This window comes from Mirounga leonina, unplaced genomic scaffold (assembly GCF_011800145.1).
Source record: "Mirounga leonina isolate KUSES-001 unplaced genomic scaffold, KU_Mleo_1.0 Mir_180, whole genome shotgun sequence".
Classification (NCBI taxonomy): Eukaryota; Metazoa; Chordata; class Mammalia; order Carnivora; family Phocidae; genus Mirounga; species Mirounga leonina.
In genome coordinates, this window is record NW_023270469.1 from 8,207,255 (window position 1) to 8,219,733 (window position 12,479).

General features: G+C 44.2%; 1 protein-coding gene across 2 annotated transcripts in view; it reads left to right on the top strand.

Moving 5' to 3' along the window:
- CDYL2 (chromodomain Y like 2) overlaps positions 1 to 12,479 on the top strand; it is a 1,015,850-nt gene that overhangs the window by 900,006 nt on the left and 103,365 nt on the right. The window lies entirely within an intron of this gene.

A 12,479-nucleotide genomic window follows, 5' to 3' on the forward strand; every position in this document is an offset into this window, starting at 1 on the left:
ATCGAGGCATGTGTGTTGAGAGGAGAGATGTATTCAAAAGGGAAACTTCTTGAGGAAAGCAGGAACAAAAGTTAAAAGTGGCCATAAATTGAATATGTACTCTGTGACAGACCCTGCATATCGTTCCTGCAGGTAATCTTCATAGCCACCATGTGTACAAGGCTGTTTTAGAGATGGAAGCTTGGAAGGCCGAGTGGGAAGGGGTAAGCAAGCACCATGCTTGCCAGGAGCTGAGTGGGACTCAGTTTCCATGCACCATGACACCTCCTCACCCTTGAGACATGTCAAATGTTAGTGACCTCTTGGGGCTTTGGGCTGCATTCACATTGTTTGTTAGGTTACCCCCACCTAGACATAAGTTGCCAAAGGACAAAGGATTCCAGACACCAAAAAGAGCCCAATGGGAAATATTTAACCCACCTACCTCCAAACTTTCTGGCATGGACAAACTCCTTGCCCCACCTTTGTTCCTGGCCAGAAAGAAATGGCATGAAGCAAAGGACAGTTTTTATAACCCCTGTCTGCTCTAAACCATGTTTCCTGTGCACTTAGCAGGTCTTAATGGAAACCAAACAGTTCTCTCCATATCTATATTCTTAACGCCCTGAGTCAAGTACCCACGTGGTTAAGAAAACGGTACCAACAGAAACATTTTTTAAAAATATCAGAGCACAATATGAAGTGACCATCACTAATTCAAAGAGGCAGACATATTTTGTAAAGGTTGAAAAGAGGTGAGTCTTTCACAGGATTCTAGCTCAAGGCCACATTTGCAAAAGTAGAATCGCTCCCCTAGCAAGGTTTTGTTTATCCGGCCATTAAAAAAAAAAAAAGTCAAACAACTTTTACTTTCAGCTCTCAGAATAAGAACTGTTTTTCCAGCTGTGTAGTTTGAGGAGGATATAAGAAGCTGGTTTAGTTCTCTCTTTCTCTCTCTCTCTATATATACACATATGTATGTATATACATATGTATATATGTATTTTTTCAGAATGGAAAGAAAGTTTCTTACACAATTTTGCTTGGGCTAAACTGCCTGCAGAGTAGTTTATTTATACTGCTTTATCGCACACCTGTTTGGATATGGGCTGTTTTGTGGTATTTAAACATACCATCTCCTGCCAATTGCTTTATCTGCAGACTCTCATGCTTTTGCTGCAAATGTTTCTTATTAACTCAGGAAAAAAAACACCAGTTGCTCTGTGAACATTATTAGTGAGGACTAAAATAACCCGATTGTTACTTACTGCTAACATGTCATCATTGAAGAACTATATCCCAGGAATCCGTCTAAAATGTGGTAAAGGCCATTTCACTGTACTCAAAGGGGGGAAAAGGATAACAGACTTTTTGGATGAAATCCTTGAATAAAAATATTTTTAAAAGCCACCTGCCTACTTTGAGCTAGTATTTTAGGGACAAAGGGAGACATTGCCATTTTAGACTGCAGTGGGCTCTTTTACCCACTATAGAAGTTCTGGAATATGACGATGGCAGAGTTAGAATTTGCATGGAAGACCTAATGCCATTTACATGACCCTCTCTGAATCATTTAGGCCCTAGGCCCCTCTCTCAGTAAAATGTGGGTCTTTATAGCTAACCAATGGTGAGAGAATTTAATTCAACACATAGTTACAGAATTGCTCTTGTGGGATAAGCCTGGTGCTAGGTCCTGGGGTGCAGAGATGAACGCAACGTTGCCAGGGATCCACAGTTCATGGTCTGGTACACAATATGTCTCCATTCAGTGTTAAGAAAATTCGAATAGGGCGCCTGGGTGGCTCAGATGGTTGGGCGTCTGCCTTCGGCTCAGGTCATGATCCCAGGGTCCTGGGATCGAGTCCCTCATCGGGCTCTCTGCTCCTTGGGAGCCTGCTTCTCCCTCTGCCTCTCTCTCTCTCTGTCTGTCTCTCATGAATAAATAAATAAAATCTTTAAAAAAAAAAAAAAGAAAATTTGAATATTTGTATGTAGACATAAATAGCAAAATACAAGCCAAACCTAATCTGTAGAATTGAGATCTGAGTGTTTATGTGAGGGAGTTGATTTTATCCTGCTGCTAAGAAAAAGGTTGGATTACTCACTTAACAGACTGTATTAGATACCTATTGCCATGTAACCAATTGCCCCCAATTTCTGGTGATTTGAAACAATAAACATCTATCATCTCAGTTTCTGTGGGTTAGGAACCCAGTGTACCTTGGCTGGGTGTCTTTGCCTTGAGGTCAGCCCTTAGACTGCAGTGAAGGTGCTGGCCAGTGCTATGGTCTCATCTGAAGGCTCAAATGAAGGGAGAGCTTCCAAGTTCAATCACATAGCTACTGTCACCATTCAGTCCTTTGCGGGTGGTCTGTTGTACTGAGGACCTCTGTTTATTGACATGTAGGCCTCTCCATATGGTAGCATATGAAGTGGCAGCTGACTTCCCTGAGAGGGAGTCAGAGAACAAGAGCGAGTGAGCAAGACAAGAGCAGCATTACCTTTGTAACCTAACCTCGAAGAGGCATCCAATCACTTTTCCCATAATCTCTTTGTTGGATGTGAGCTAGTGGGTCCAGCTCACACTCATGGGGAGTGGGTAGCACAAGAACATGGATATCAAGAGGCAGGGATCATTGGGGGCTCTCTACATTAGAAACTTCTTCTTCATCTACAGGGTGACTTAAGTAGGACGTAGGCACAATGACCCTCTTCTCAAACCATTTCATGCAAATATCTTCAAAGGGGAGCATCTTGCAAGCATCATGATATCTGGTAGCTCCTGTAGTATCCCAAGGAGACAGTTGGGATAACACAGCCCTATGACTTAAAGTCTGGGGATTTTCTCTTTCTCCCTTCTTTTCAGCATGGATTTCTTTTTTCTTTCTTTCTTTCTTTCTTTCTTTCTTTCTTTCTTTCTTTCTTTCTTGCCTTGGTTGTGAAATGAGAATAATAAACAACTCTTACCTCATGGAGTTGTGAGAATTACATGCCATAAGCAGTTAACATAGGTATTGTGGGTCTTTTAGTGCCAGACCCCTATACTCTAACACTTGTCCCTGCTTTCTGGAGGTTCAAATGTAGCAATATTATTATTAGACAAATAATCATAAGGGGAAATATGAGCATGGGCTGGATGGATCACTCAGAATTAACTGATTCCAAGCAGCTGGCTATAAACCCAAATCACGGTTCTGGAAGCCCTCTGCAGTGTGAGGCAACAAACCTTCAGTTGTTCAATTATGTAGAAATGGGGAGTAGGCGGTGGGAGTGTCCCAGGGAGAGCCAGGGCTGCTGGGCTTGGCTTTAGGGGCTCAGAGCAATAGCTAACCATTAGCAGTTATGAAAGTATTTTGGGGTTTGAACTGGTATGGATACAGTGGTATGCATGGGTTTACTGTCTACCATCAGCTCTGAGAATGGACACTATGGAAATGTAGGGTAAAAATACCTGAGCTTGTTTAGAGGGGTTGGGAGAGGCTTCTCTAAGGAAGAGACTCTAGGGCAGACCTGGAAGATAAGCAGAGGTTAAACACATAAAAGAGAAGAGAAAAACTTTTTTGTGCCAAGGGAAGAGCATGTGCAGACTCAGACTTGAGAAGCCTCATCTATTCAGAGATCCAAGGAGAGAATGGTGACTCTAAATGGAGAAAGAATAAAGGCGAGACTAGGGTCACTTTGAGTCATGTGAAGGATTCGTATTTTGACTTGATAGGTTCAAAAGAAACCACTGAAGGTATTGAAGTAAAGGCGTGATATTATCATATTTGCATTGTAAAAAATCGTTCTGGCTAGAGATACGAGCACAACCAAGCAGAAGAATTATGATCATTTTTCTCCCTGTTTTCCATTGTTATTACGAACCCAAAGACACAAGTAGTTAAAAAACACACAGGTTCTGGCTGCCTGCCCTGATAGGAAAACACAACAGACACACTCACAACAATAGAAGTGCATGTGCTGAGAAGTGCTCAAGGATAGTTTGGGCAGGGTTGTTAGGGCATCAAAGAGGAGAGGAGTGAGCCTTCTCGGAGATCCAGGGAAGGCTTCTCAGAGGTGGTGGCACAGGAGGAATCAGCAGGGAAATGGGCAAGGAAGGTCTAAGGGATTCCAGGCAGAGGGAAGAACATGGAAAAGGGAAGGGAGGCCCAAGAGGGCAGTCCACATGGACATCTACCTGTGGCTGGGGGCATTGTGAACAGAGACACATGTGAACTCCTGGAGAAGATGCCAGGGCAGCAGGTGGAGCCTGGCTGACCCTACCATCCTATCAGAGCCAGCAGGGTGGTGTGGGGGCGGGGTCAGGAGGCTGGCCCTCCCTCCCACGTTGCCAGGGTCTCTGTTGGGAGCCTTGGAGGGCAGCCCCTGCAGGGAGGATGAGCAGGGCAAGTCCTGGCCCTGTTCGGTAACTCACCCCTGGCCCTGGGAGCTCCAGGCTGTGCTGAGGAGCCCAGAACTACTCCCAGAAGCTGCTGGGAAGTGAACCCCGGCCAGACGAGGGTCCCCCACCCTCCCTTCCCCACACTGAGCCCCACACAGGCAGTAGGCCCACCCTGCTGGGCCAGTCAGATGCCATCTGAGGGGAGAAAGTAAGGAGGCATACCAGTTGAGCTGACAGAGAGCTGAGAGGTCAAGTGGTACGAGGTGGGGACTGAGTCCTAGTGAAGGGAGGACTTGCCAAGGCCACACAGGAAGATGGGAGCAGAGCTCGAAATCTGACCCAGACCTCCCGACATGTAGCCTAGTGAGTGTCTCATGGACAGTCTCCTTCTGTCAAATGAGAATAGAAACCGACTTCCTCAAGGAAGGATTCAGCCTTCACGTTCTTTTGGTTGACCTCTTCTGAGGTCTGCAAACTGGCTTGAAGGCCATGCCCATTTGTGTACCGTCCATGGCTGCTTTCATGTCACAGTGCCCAGTGGAGTCATTAAAACAGAGACTATATGGTCCTTTAAAGAAAATAATCTGTCGACCCTGGTCTAGGCCACTGCTGCTCCCATTTCAGCATGCCTGAGAATCTGCTGGGGAATGTTGATGAAAGTGTTGGTCCATTTGGGGTAGGATCCAGGAATCCAAAGGTTAGCAAGAGTCCCAGGGGTCTTGATGCAATTGGCCCAAGACCACACTTTGAGAGACTTTGATCGATCTCCAGCTCATGGAAGACAGGGGTACCTCCATGGGCTGCAGTGACCAGGGGCAGGGACAGCAGGCCTGTGTCTGGGCCTCTTCTGGGCAGAGCCTGTAGGCTTCTGCACACAAGTCACTGTGGCCCAGAGCTCCACCAGCTGTCACAGACCAAGTCCCATGAGCCTCTGTAGGATTTCTCCCTGGCTTATCGAAAGGATAGCATGATGACCACAGATAGAGTGGCCCTCTTTTACTGGCCATGTGCTTGATAGGTCAGGGGATATAAAAATTAGTAGAATCATTTCCCTGCTGGGCCTCAGTGTTCTCATCTGTAAAATGAGCCACTAGGTCTCTGTGTCTGCACAGATGTCTTTCTGCTCTATGGTTGCTGATTAGCGTGACAGTTGTATACCAACACCAACATCCCTGAAATCCCCAGGATGTTGGCAAAATGCCACCAAAGCAGTGAAGTGGCTTCACATCTGCATCCTAAGCACCAGTCCTCATAGCCAACAAAGTTCAGAGAAAGAGACAAGAGGAAGCAGCGGACTGAACGTTGTATAGACAAACCTGGGAATCCTCCCCTATTAGCCGGCATTTACGAACATTATTAACCACTGTACAGCAGTTGTTTTTATGGAGAACCTGTTATGCTCCAGGCTGTCTGTTAGGCTCTGAGAGTACAAAGAACCATACAGGCCCTGCTTTTGAGGAACCCACACGTACTGCTGAGCCACAGGCCTTTGGCACGTACCATATTCACTGCCTTAATTTGGTTCAGTGTTTATAGGAAAAGAGAAGAATATTAATGCTTCATGTTAATTCAAAACACATGAGCATGTTTCAGTGCTATTTGTATTAGGTTAAAAAATCAAAATAGGGGCGCCTGGGTGGCTCAGTTGGTTAAGCGACTGCCTTCGGCTCAGGTCATGATCCTGGAGTCCCAGGATCGAGTCCCGCATCGGGCTCCCTGCTCGGCAGGGAGCCTGCTTCTGCCTCTGACCCTCCCCCCTCTCATGTGCTCTCTCTCTCTCATTCTCTCTGTCTCAAATAAATGAATAAATAAATCTTTAAAAAAAAATCAAAATAAATACCCAACAACAGAAGACTGGTATTAAAATAAATAAAAGGCTCTCAAACAGTAAAGCAATACACAACATCAAATATTATATCTATACAATCAAAACCACGATGAGATATCACCTCACACCTGTCAGATTGGCTGATATCAAAGAGACAAGAAATAACAAGGGTTGGTGAGGGTGTGCGGAAAAGAGGACTCGTGTGTGGACTGTTGGTGGAAATGCAAAATGATGCAGCCACTATGGAAAATACTATAGAGGTTCCTTAAAAAGTTCAAAATAGAACTACCCTATGATCCAGCAATTCCACTTCTAGGTATTTATCCAAAGAAAACAAAAACACTAACTCAGGAAAATACATGCACCACTATGTTCATTGCAGCATTATTTACAATAGCCAAACTATGGAAGCAGCCCAAGTGTCCATCCATAGATGAATGGATAAAGAAGATGTCATCTCTCTCTCTTTCTCTCTCTCTCTCTCTCTCTCTCACACACACACACACACACAGAAATACAACTCAGCTATTATAAAAAAAGAATAAAATCAGGGCACCTGGGTGGCTCAGTCAGTTGAGTGTCCAACTGTTGGTTTCCATTCAGGTCATGATCTCAGAGTCATGGGATCAGGCTCTGTGCTCAGCATGAAGTCTGCTTATCTCTCTCCCTCTACTCCTCCACCCATTTATGCTATCTCTCTGTCTCTCTCAAATGAATAAACAAATAAAATCTTAAAAAAGAAGAAGAAACTCTTGCCTTTTGCAGCAACATGAATGGACCAAGAGGGTATCATGCTAAGTGAAATAAGACAGAGAAAGACAAATACTGGATGATTTTATATGTAGAATCTAAAAAAAAAAAAAAATGAACAAACAAAACAGAAACAGACTCAAAGATACAGAGAACAAGCTGGTGGTTGCCAGAGGGGAGAGGTGTGGGGGCAATGGGTGAAATGGGTAAGGGAGATTAAAAGGTACTAACCTCCAGTTATAAAATAAGTAAGACATAGAGATGCGATGTACAGCATAGGGAATACAGTCAATGATATTGTAACAATGTTGTATGGTGACATATGGTAGCTAGATTTACCATGGTGGTCACGTCATAATGTATATAAATGTTGAATCACTGTGTTATACACTTGAAACTAGTATAATACAATATGTCAAGGACACTTCAGTAAAAAAAAATACGTACCTACAGCAGGATTTCTCAGCATCAATACTTTGTTGACATTGGAAATTGGGTATTTTGTTGTGGGCAACTGCCCTGTTCATTGTAGGTTGTTTAAGACCAACTCCTCCCACCCTCACTCAATTAGGACAACTAAAAATGTCTCTAGACATTGCCGAATGCCCCCTGGGGGACCAAACTACCCCCTTCCCACATTGAGAAGTCTTGATTCACAACAAATTTTCAATAATCTTAGAAATTACATATGCTATAATAGGCAAGAAAAACAGAAAACTCAAAAATCGAACAGATAATATGATCTTATCTCTGCAAAACAACAGCAGAAGGAAAAGAAGGAAGAGTGAAAGGGGAAGAAAGAAGGACGGGAAGAAGGAAGAAAATAGAGAAATAAAAGAACATAGCCCAGAAGTTTAAATCAGCTGCTTCTGAATGGTGAGATTATAATCATTTCGATTTTACTATAATGTCCTGCATTTTCCACAATGACTGAACATACTTCAATAGCCAGGGAATGCATGTCAGGAAAACAACTTAAAACACCCAGAAAATGCACAGGAATAAACACTGTTTCTGACTGATTTAGGTGTCTGTTTTGGACAAAGCACGTTTTCTTGGACTACACATTTCCAAAAATTGCCTCGGCTTTTGGATTCATCTTGGACACTTAGACACGGCCACGTTTCTGAGCTGCCTGGTCCGTGGCTGGTCACCAGGATGTCTTAGCAGTTCAGCTCAAGGGGGATTTTCCCCAATCCTCAACAAACAGTTGATTTCAGTGGAGTCACTTTACTACTGATACAAACTTTTGTGACTCATCTCCACTGGCATATCATGCAAGCCCTCAGATCTTTCTAGAATTGGCCCCAACTGTTGCTGAGGGGCTTCAGGGAAGGTCATATGGGATCTTAAACTGTCTTCCTTGGGACTCCATGTGACTGTCCGAATGCCACTGGAAGGTGGCGCTTCACGCACAGCCCTGCTGCCTCTGTGCACCGTGGAGTCAGCGCCCTGCGGGTAAGCCTGAGATGCCACGCTCCTCACACCTGAAGCTCCCATGTTTGACCACCTAGGCAGGCAGGTGCAAAAAGCTCCTTCTGCTTCTGATTTTATCATCTCCATCCATAGCTCTCAAGCTGCAGGTCAGAGGTTGACAAACTTTTACAATAAAGGGCCAGGCAGTACATAATTTCATCCCTGTGGTAATCTCCTTTTCATTAACTCAAAGTCAACTGATTTGGGGCCTTAATTACATTTGCAAAATCCCTTCACGTTTGCCATATTCAATTGGCCAGAGGGAAGTCAAGGCTTCTTCTGCCTCAAGAAGAGTGGATCACAGAGGATGTGAACACAGGGCCAAGACTCGTGGGGGTCACCCTCTGGTCTGCTCGTAGGAGGAGGGGGTTTCTCATTGAAAGAAATGTCTCACTGAAATCTGATAGAGGAATACCACTCAGCCAGGTGAAGACTACAGGGAAGAGAATTCTAGGGGAAGGAACAGCATGTGTGAAGGCCCTGATAAGGGATGGCAATTTTGTGAAGGTGAAAATATTCAGTTTGGTGGAATGGTGGTTCTCATCCCTGGCTATGCATCACCTGGAGAACTCAAAAGGGTAGTTTTCCAAGAACCATTCTAAACCAATATAATTCCAAAATATACTGAGTGAGGGCTGGGCAAATATTTTTTGCTTGTCTATTTTCCCTAACATTTCTCAAGTTATCTCCAGGTAGGACTGGAGTTAGGGATTGCCAGGATGTTGGAAACAGACAGATGAACAGTACCTATGTTAGCTCAAATAAAAAACTGTTCAGTTAAGGGAGGCAAGGAACAGCTCATTGCTGTTTTCAAAATGTAGACATCATTTAAGTGTTCCTTTGAGGAGATCAAACCCATGTCCTATAAAGAGTAGTATGTCCTTTGACCAAATGCGTTAGATTTTAGTTAAGAATCACACAGCACAAGATTTGGCCAGAGTTGGTCAAACTGCTGTTCATTATGGCCATCTCTCTTTGAAAAATATCTGTTCAAATGTACTCAGGTTTTATTTAAATCTGCATTTGACCCAAGAAGTGATGTTGGAGACAGAGGATTTTAAAGCACCTCCAAAATGAGGCTTTGATTTCGACACAATGAGCACATACACTCTCTGGCCCTATGTTAGCGGCTCCGTCAGGCATCATCGTGTAAAATACTGCATTTTACACACCCAATAGCAGAGCAAGAGCACAGAGAAAGAAACAGAAGCTCAGAAGGCAACTGGTCCCAGATTAGGTGGCAGATGGGATAGTGTGGAAGCTTTGGACGTGGACAAGGGTGACTTCTTTCTAGTCCTGCCCCCTTCCTCATTACCTTTGTGAACTTGGGGGATTTACTCATTTCCTTGAAGCCAAAGACCTCCATTTGTTAAATAGACCATACTAGCACCAACCTTCCGGGGTGGCTGGTGGACAAAACAAGGCAACTGGCACAGTCCTGGGATGAAGTGAGTTCTGCCTGTTCTCCTGATGTCTGCCAGGCAGTGATGGGCAGATTCGGGATTCCACACCTGAGATTACAACTCCAAGTCCAGTGGACTCTGTGTGGAGTCAAAGGAGAAGCACATACTTTTTAGCAGTTTGCTAGAAGATTCTTGCCTTGGAATATGGGAGCTAATTATTCAAGTGCCTTCAGGAGTGGAAATATGTTTTATTTTTCATCTTTAAACATTCCATTTAGAAATCAAGCAATCTCACAGATTTCAGATTAAGAACTGGTTAGATCTCCACCACCCCCACCCTGCCCCGGGAGGAACCACTCTTCTCTGAGACTCAGTTTCTTCACAGTGAACGAAAGATAGCGATCCCTCCTTCTGTATGTTGCTGCAGGTCCCTACAACTGTCTGCATAGCTCTGACCCAGCATGTTGGCCGGCTCTTGGTCATCGCTCAATGAAGAGTGTCTATCGCTACAAGGACCAAGAAAGGAAGAGTAGATGGAAGAAATTGGTGCAGATTTCCCCTAAATTATTCAATGAGCAGTTATATCCAATAGTCCTCACACCAATGACTATTTGGATCCTCCCTCCCGGCATGCCCTACCCGAAATGAAGCAATGTGACATGTAGGGTGACCCTGTGCCATATAAATGACAGAAGCTCTGACATCTCTGTCCACCTGTAACACAGGTACTTGGTGTCTAGTGTCAGACATGTGGCAAACCTGCTCCAGAAGCAGCTCCACTTTGGGGGACCCACTGTCCTCTCATCCTGAGGCTGGAAGGATATGATGTGGGAGAAGGCCTTTTGCAGGTTCAGTATTAAATCGTGCATTCACTCAAACCTGGAGCACGTTCTGAGGTTGTAAATCACCAGCCCATGGACAAGGACAGCCAAGCTTGATCCTCCTTGGTCCCCTGCCTGCCCCTAAAGATTCACAATCCTGCAATTCAAGAGACTCGGGGCCTCCCACCATTACATGGGCTAAGTGTGTGACTGTGAATTCCTCCTTTTGACTCCGGGGCTATATGGGGAAAGTTATCTTTTAGAAAAGCAAAGAAGAAGGCCCCTTAACTCCTACTATTTCTGAATGCAAGTCTGCTGCTCTAAGAGCAGTGGAAACCAGCTTTGAAACTGTAGCCACTGCCACAAGAAACAAGGGGGAAACCGTGGAGCCTGCGTGGGCTCCCCCCAGCAGCCAGGTGTCTGTCATCTCAGCCAGGTGACTTCTGTTCTTTCATGACAAGATAGGGCATGCATCTCTCATTTTGCATTTTCCCACGCCATCCACTATGCCAGCAGAAGGCCTGAATATCTAAACTCTAAAGGAAAAGGGAATGCACACTGAGGTTGAGCCAGTGTTAGGAATGATTGCTAAAGGATCTTTCTGGCTCCTTGTAAATGCATAGAGTATATAGGTGGAGATGAAAAAAAGAAAAATATAGAAAATGTAAGCTATGTATGTTGGGATTAAAAAAAAAAAAAAAGAAAAGCCTGTTAGGATTCCGGGAAAAAGGTAGATTCACAGTTAGATTTCCATTTTTGTAAGGAAAATGAAGGAAATGTCTTATTTTCTTCTTATGACAGAAATGATTGTAAGCAAGATAGGGGAGAAACTGAAAACTTGTTTTCCTTAGTATGCCAAGTCTAGGCAGCAAAGGAGAAAAAATAGAAAGCACGAGAGAGAGAGAGAGAGAGAAGGAAGAGAGGAAGGCAGGCAGGAAAGAAGGAAGGAAGGAAGGAAGGAAGGAAGGAAGGAAGGAAGGGAGGGAGGGAGGAGGCTGATTTCTCTATCAGGTACAGGACACCCAATATCCAGGACCCACAGTACTTTTCAGGGCCCAAAGAAAGGTTTTAATTTTAATTTCTTTTAGAGTCAGAAGAAAAAAGTGAATATAATTATAATGAGCACGTAATATTGAATCCTGCCTGATGATACTCATCTTTACAACAATGCAGTCATAAAATATAATATTTAGATTTTTTTTTTTTAAATGGAGGAAGGCAGCCATGAAGGCAAACATGAGTAGCACCTAGGGTGGAGAAGAGGGGTGGCGGGGAGGGAACAGAGGAGGAGGGGACAAAGAAAGGGAGACGGAGGTATACAGATACAATTGTGAGACCTTGTGGTGGTGATAGCGGTTGATAAAGATTCTTCTAGAGGTAGATTTTACCTGCGTTATCTGGCTAGACAGCCTGGCTTGTGACTTAGATCAATTACTACAAGTTGTATTTTAACATCCCCATGATCATTAATGCGCTAGAAAAAGATTTACAAAGGCAATAAGTTACTTTGGATCACCCCATGTTTCCTCCCCTTGTCTCTGCTGTAGCACATGTGTGGCTTTAGATTACTTAAATCCTTTCAAGTCCTATTTATCATTATTAAACTTTAGGAAGACCTAAGACAACGGCCAAATCTTCACCCTCAAGGGATGGGCTTCCTTTTTCTAGCAGTGTAATTGCTGGGTCTCATTCTTGCTAGCTGAGGAACCTAGAAAAGCCCGACCTTCCCGGGCATCATTCATCCTTTCAAACTTGGGTTTTCATTTTCAGGATCCTGCATCCAGCTAACTGGTTGCCATCCTGGCTTCCCTGCATCCATGGGGGACCCAGGGAGCTGTATT